Here is a 7,706-nt window from a genome sequence, read left to right on the forward strand (position 1 = left end):
TCTGAGCGTCCGTGTCCTTGGGCCAAACACTGAACTGCAAATTATTTTCTGTGAATGCAGCATGTAGTGTCAGGCACTTTGAGTGATCGATCAAACCAGAAAAAGCGCTATAAAAATGCAGTCCATGTATTGTAAGTACGCGTAAGATTCTGTTTAGAGTAAAGGAAAAGTTTAGCCTTGTGGAAACGGAGAACTCACAGTCCAGCAAGTTATTGAGTCTTTATTCTCTCCTCCTTTAAAAATCCCCGGACAGCTTGTTGATACAACCAGCCATCCATACCAGCGGCCCTAGTGATATATTGTGGAATGGACTTCTTTGGTGGAGCTGCTTTTTGACATGTCAGCGGAGGCGGTCGAAGGAAGGAAGGCTGGACATTAAAGATATAGCACCGTCTCTTGTTTATGGCTCCTTTTTAAAGACACAAAAGTTCAGGTCAGCTTTGAACTCGGGCCAACTGTTTAACCCCGATGACCAGGACGAGACCTTGTGCTGGTGCAGGGGGGGGTGTAGCACTGAGAGCAAGTCTGACATTACTGTAGAGCAAAGAGGAATAGTGGCAGCAGAAAGTGACCATGACTACAGACAATAGGGAAATACACAGGGGTAGTGGCGAGTAGCCTGTTCCTCTCAGTGAAAGGCGAATATGATTGAGGCTACAGATGCTGCAGCCGGTACGGTTTCTTCGGGATGATGGAACTTCCCTCAGACAAAGGGAACATCCTGTTTTCTGAGGCTGTTGGTGAGGAACTGCAACTATGCAGGAACATGTCGGTGTAGTAAAGATGAAACTGAAAGGCATTCAATTAGAATTCCCAGCTTCCCAGAGTGCTTTTGTATCAGTGTGTTTGAGATCAGTTTCCAAGGGCAGATTGAAAGGTGGGACCAGGGGGTCACTGGCCCTGCTGAAATTGCCCCCCTGAGGTGCCCCTGTCCTGTCGGCAGTCACTTAAAATACAGACCATTCTTTATTCTTGTTCTTGAATAAGGAACAATTTCCCTAATATGTTCAATGATGTGTGGCTTTGCTCAAAGCTATAGAAATAAAAGAAAACAAGGAATGACCTGGACACTGCTGCTACACTGAGGCTTCATCCCTACTAATCAGTTTTTGTTTGAAAATGCATCAACTCTGATAAGGATACGTCCACGTTTTGAGATGCTTAAACGGAGACAAAAAGAGAAATTCTGCTGAGCCCGTTTTAGTTTTAGCAGTAACGGAGACATTTGGAAACAGTGAAGGAATGCGACATGGATAATCAATGACAAGCGATGACGACCCTGTTGTCTTTACAATAATACAACTGCTTATGTGCGTAGGAGACAAGTTGTTATTTTAGCAATCTGCGATAACTCTGCAACAACTCTGTGCACCGGCAAGTGCATGCCCAGTGTACGTTAGGGTTCAGGTGAAATGTGTTTTCAGGCCTGTTAGTATGGACAGGGATTAAAACTGATGCAGAGTCAAAATACTTGTGTGGACAGAGATCATTTTAGTGGAGAAACGCTGTTTTCCAACCGAAACAGTAGGATGGATGTAGCCTTAAGTGTTTTAATCCACGCTGTCATTTTCATTGCATGTGAAAAACTCGCCATTAGAAAATGATGCTGTGTGATTCTTTTTTTATTAGATTCCTCCTCAGTGGGATCAGATGTAATATATCAGGTTGTCTTATGGGAACGCCCCCTCTTTGTTTGTGTGATAATTACTGTGAGGCTGGTGTTTGATTGGCAGCTCACTAAAGTAAGAGGCCAATATGTTAGCCGGTCGCCCTGCTTAGATAACAGAGTAAATGATGAATGAACCGAGTCCATTAGGTGATAAATTAAAATGAATTGGTGTTATGATGAGACAGTGAATGGTCTTAAGAGATGAAGATATAATGAATATCATGTTGTAGCCCTCATCACCTATCGTCGGAGGCATCATGGTAATAAATGTCACGTATAGGCTCTAAAATCTCTCCACACAATGCTGGTTTGTTTTAAACTAGTTAGCGAGCTAATGAAGATGTAATTGAGTATGGCAGAGAGGAGACACTTGTTATTATCAGACAATGAGTAAATGAAGCAGAGATATGGCCTGTGCAGCGAGGCTATCATGGCCGGGATGAGTGCAGCATGCAGAGCACGCAGTGTTCTGTCATCTGCCTGATGAGAGACTGGAGCAACGCCGCTCCCCTGAGAGAGCTCCCCAAATGGTTCAGGCTAACAACGCTCTCGCAAGGAATTAGCTGGCTCAACCGCCTAACACACACACACACACACACACACACTGGCATACACACTCTGAGTGGGTCTTACATAACCGAGGTCAGTCCCTCAGCCCTGATCAAGGACACCGATCACTGATTTGTTATTCTTGCAGAGCTCACACTAGGCAGAGCGAGGTGCCTGAACCATGAAGAACTGATGGTACACTGTGAAATGATATCTCTCATTTGGCATCTCTTGCGATGTTCAAGAGATGTCGGCCATAAATAATGGAACAATTTTCAGTTATTTTGATATAGTAGCATAAGAGGACAGTAAACACAGATATGATCTGCAGCAGGGTTACGTAGCTTGATCTTTTTTTCATTCACAAGAGCAGCGTGGTTCTAGGAACTGTAATGTTGCCTAAGGGTCAGACTGAAGTCGGTCCATTGGTTTCAATTGCAATGAAATATCTCAACCTTTGAATCGATTGCCATGCAATTGAGGACAGAGATTCATGGTGCTCGGAGGATAAATCCTAAACCTGCTTTCAGAAATGCACTGAACTCCATGGAGGAGGTGCATGTGTGAGAGGCTCCAGATTATCTGCTGACTTTCTCCACCTGGCCCTCAAGGATAAAGACTGCAGAAAGTGTGTGAGATCACAGCAGGGGATCGTCTGCTGGATCCACTGCAAATTATGCACCTAACACAGCAGATGCAAAACAATTCTCCCGATAAACAGGCGGTGACACACGCATAGAAGACACTGACGTACAGTATACCTGGTGACCTCTAAAGATCTTTGATATCCCATTAATTACCATAAATACCTGTAATAGTACTGGCAACATTATTATTAGCCAATGTTTGTTAAGATGGTTCAAGAAACCTCAAGCCATGTTAGTATTATATACAATAGTTAATTATAGTTGTGAGCATGCTAATGAAAAATATTTAGCTCAAGGAACCTATCAGGTTAACTGCAGCCTCACATAGCTGTATACTCATGGCTGTAGAAATTTGCTCTGACCTTGCAAAATTTGACTTTTCAATACTAAATGATGAGTTCATATTTGTGATGCAAAATCTTTTTTTTATTAACTTACGAACACCAATAACCTTTATCTCTGTGGCGTCTACAAATGCTTTGTTATACAAACAAAGTTGAAATGCATCAGAATACATTAATAACTCAAAGTACTGTTGAGGATTTAAAATTAATTAGATCCATCATGCAACATTTCAGTCAGAAAAATCTCTTCTCTTTCATTTTGGACTAATTCATTGGAAACATGTTAATGGCCATTTCATTTTTTGTGTTACTGTGAATCTGAGTGCCCACCTATAGGGTCATTTCCTGTTTTCCTCAGACAATGTTAAAGGGGCAGGAAACCAGTGGAATTCCTCTACACAGGATTTCATTCTGAAAGAATGTGACCCATCCAGTCTTCAAATGAGCCCTTACGTCACTGCTGACTGGGGACTTCTTGACGCCAATTCACCCTTCCTCTTTCAACTAAGACCGACAATTTACTTGAATTCATCACCGAAACTCAACAAAGCAACACAAAAAAACTCCAAGCAGCTGAGGAAATGCTACTTTTCCATTCTTGGTTTATAGAGAAGTCTTGTTTTTCAGATAAAGCCCAAGTTCAAAGTTTAGCACTGGTGAGAAGAGGGTGTAAAAACAAGCTTTGGGAAGATTGTGCTTCTCAAATGAAGTTGACAGTGAACATAGTGTTTGTAAATGCCATGGGCTACCTAGTGGGCAGGGAAAAACTGTGCTCTTTATTGTAATGCAGGGAGCTAGCAAGCTGTCAGTCTCACAAGGAGCTCTCTGTGCATCTTCACCGGTGAGAAATGTTTCCAGTGTGATTGTAGCCTAAGTAGAGCAGAGAGAAACAATGTGGACAACTTTTAAGATCCAACAGTTAGTTTTACAGTTGTCTGCAGTGCCCACAATGCTTTGCTACTGAGCTTTTTATGTATTCTAGTGGTGTGAATTATTTTTTTGTGGCATAAGATGGAAAACATGACAGCTTCTCGAATGTGACCCCAAAGTGTGTAGATCGCCACCTGGTGGCTGGCTGCAGTAAGGGGTCATAAATCCTGCCTCCTCCATGTTAGTGGATGGGATGTGGTCCAACTTAAAAAGTCAAAGTATGATATATTTAAAAAAAAAAATGGTTTCTGTCAATTTAGGTAGTTCTTAACACACTGACCTTATTAATGCCTGAGGAAATTCTGGCACCAGCTTGCTCCAAAATTACTTTATAACAAAATATAGTAGAGAAGTACAGAGAATATGAACAGACAGAGAATAAAGCAATCATATTGATTATAATTAATAAAACAGTATTAGCCTAAAAATGTAATTGACATTAAAAGTAATAAGTAAATATTGAAATGTATTATAAATGTGATACAAATATGTAGCATTTATGGAGAAATACAAAACTAGCTCCTCACAGAATTAAAATGAGGAATGGGAATAAATAATTTACATGAGACAGTAACTTAATACTAAAGTGGCTGTATGTGGATCTTTGTTTGAGTTCAAATTCTTTCCAGTTGGTTTGGTTTTAATTGCTTATTTGATGCTATTAAAGGGAGGTGAAAAGTCATGATTGACAGCTGAGACTAAAGCTGGGAATTTAAGTCTATTTAAAGTAGGATAAGTGAAAATATATTTAATTTTGCATAAACAACTGAGACAGTGACCCCAACTTTGTTTAAATCTTTGAAAAATAATTAAACAAATTGCTATTTACATTTAATTTAAATATGAACAATATCAGAGTAAAATACAATTCAAAGATCTATTCAATTTATTAGAGAAATAGGAAAGTTCACTGCTCAGAACTAACATTTAGGCATCACTGACGAATAAATGTCTCTGCCACTCCGGGCATAAATAGGCTTAACTTCAAAGAATGTTTCCAGAACACAACAGAAAAAGCTCTTCTTTTGAGTATAAGCTCAAACTCTCTGTGTATTTGATCTGAAAGATGTGTGCAAAGCCTGATAGTCTGGATTAGCACCAACGATCAAATTTGTGCCACAGAAAGTCATTTTAATGTGATCTAAGCGATAAGATACTTTTGGGGAAGTCCTCAGGGAGCCTTCTTTAGTCTGTACAGCAGAGCAGCACAGGCCTGCGAGTTCAGACATCAACGGCCCACTGACGCAACCCTCCCCCTGCCACCAGTAACCAACATCTGAGAAAGGCATTAGTGGACTGCCATCTGATGGTGAACTCCAGCTGATGCAACTGGGAGTTAGCGCCGGGCCTGCACGGCCTCAGCTGGCGAGGAGCGACTTTTGTGAAATAGCTCAGAATCTGCAAGATAATACTGTGAATGATGAGAGCAGTTAGAGTAGAAATGAAACCTCCTGGAAGATGGGAATCTCACCGTGCAACCTGATCTCCCACTCCATCCCCCCACCAAACAACTACTAGGAAAAATTTGCCGTCAAGTAGCATCTCGTTGTAGCTGGGTTTCCTGGACAGGAAACAGGATAGATATTGTGTAGCGGCTTTAAATGTGCTTGTTGCCTGCCGTTGTCACTTCCCCTCACACACACCGGGAGTGCACAGGCTTTAGTCTCGGCAGCCCCAGCGGTATCTCCAGGACCATCCATCTTCAGGAGGATAGATCATTATGCAGTCAACAGGCAGCTTTAGGCCGCAGGGGCAGGTGGGACTGCTTGTTCGAGATGAACCACAGACTGCCACTGTTCTTCACTGGGCCGCCGTAAAAATCAAGCCGGCCCCTTTTACTGCCGAGAAGTACATTAAACTTGAACTTGTTTTATTCTTGGAAAGCGTCCACAATTTGTTGCCCCCAAAGCTGCATTTCAAGCATCATGCTGGTGTTATTTTATCTTTTCTATTCCTTCCCAGCAAAGCCCAATAAAAGCTTCCCCAAAACAGCCTTGAATTCATCCCGCTAACAAGGGTGTCTGCGCACCCTCCGCCTTGAGCTTATGCCTCTGCGCTACAGAACTCCATCATCACCCATTAACCATTAAAAATGCATAAAACAGCCATATCATTGGCTGATATTTCAGTTTATTCTCAGACAACTCTGCAGCAGCCTTTTCTTCGGTTGGTGGCTTGATGTCAGGCTGACATCACTGAGCATGCTGGGGGATGTGTCTCCTTGCTCAGAGACTGGGTTCATTGTAATTAAAGAATGTCACCCAATGCACCAGGCCCTGGTTTGGCTCCGGTCTCAGCATTTCTAATGGTTTTTGGACAACAACGGGTTCATAACACAGAGGCATATGTTACATCTGGCTGTGGCTTCACAGAGGGCACTTAGCAGGATAAATTCATTGTTTTGTTTTAGTTTTATAATGGGATTTGTTGATGGTAATGATAAACGTCACCCGCCTTATCATTTAATACAAAAGCTGGGATTTCTGGAGGAACAGAGCACTTCAAGTACAGCACTTCCAGAGATGCTCTGTAAGATTGTACCAGGACAAATATACAAAACACTATTATCAGCCCCAAACTTCTTGGTCTCACGGCCACTGAAAATGTATGTCGTGCTCTATATTCATGAGAACCACAAAAAAAGATACAGAAAGAATAGATATTTATTTTTGATTACTCCAGTTTGTGTGATTATAAATACATTCTATGGACATAAACATATAGGTAACAGGGCATCTTTAGTAATCTGTACAGTGACACTGAGATGACAGAGATTTATCATGATGAATTTGGGCTCAAACACAATTCGTTTACCGATTTCAGCTCTTGTATCTAGGAAAGAAATGTGTTAGCTCCTCTGGGTTTGATGGCACCGTAACCCCAAAAACCTGAACAATATGCGAGTGATTTGTCTAATGCTCCATGGGTACAAAAGAAAATCATCAGGAGTGCGTTTTTTACATGGAAATAATAGTTTATTGATGTTCTGACAAAGGCAGCGTGATTTCCCTTTGGAGAAAAACAGGCTATTTAAGTTTGAGTTTTGGTTCAGCGAATGGTTCTAATCTGCTTCCCAATAAATAATAAATAAATAAAGTTCATTAGCTCCTCAGTCAGCAGGGAAATTTAGCAATTCAAGAAAATTAGACCTCAAATGATTGGAAATGAGCGAGCTGTTCAGATTACGGCACTTACAAAGTAGAAGAAAAGAGAAAATGGGCGAGTTACGTCTGTGTGAAACAGAGGTAGAGCTGCTCACATTGCTTCGTGTGTGAGGGAGGATCAAAGAAAAGAAAAACTGCATGAAAGAAAGAAGAAGAGGGGAGAAAAGATGAATGAGACACAGGAAGAGAGAGAGATAAGGGTGCGGAAGAGGGTGAAATAAAATATAGGTAACAACGTGCTCACTGTAGTAGAAATAAAATTCTCACTGCCTGCGCACACACACACACTAACACCTGAAGCACTCTCCCAGTGGCACTCTGTAATTCGGCACATCCATTTCCTGAGCTGAGTTTGTCTTCGGTGCTGTCGTTGCAGTCACAAACCCCAACAGGGTGTTCCAGC

Source organism: Platichthys flesus, chromosome 8 (genome assembly GCF_949316205.1).
Source record: "Platichthys flesus chromosome 8, fPlaFle2.1, whole genome shotgun sequence".
NCBI lineage: Eukaryota > Metazoa > Chordata > Actinopteri > Pleuronectiformes > Pleuronectidae > Platichthys > Platichthys flesus.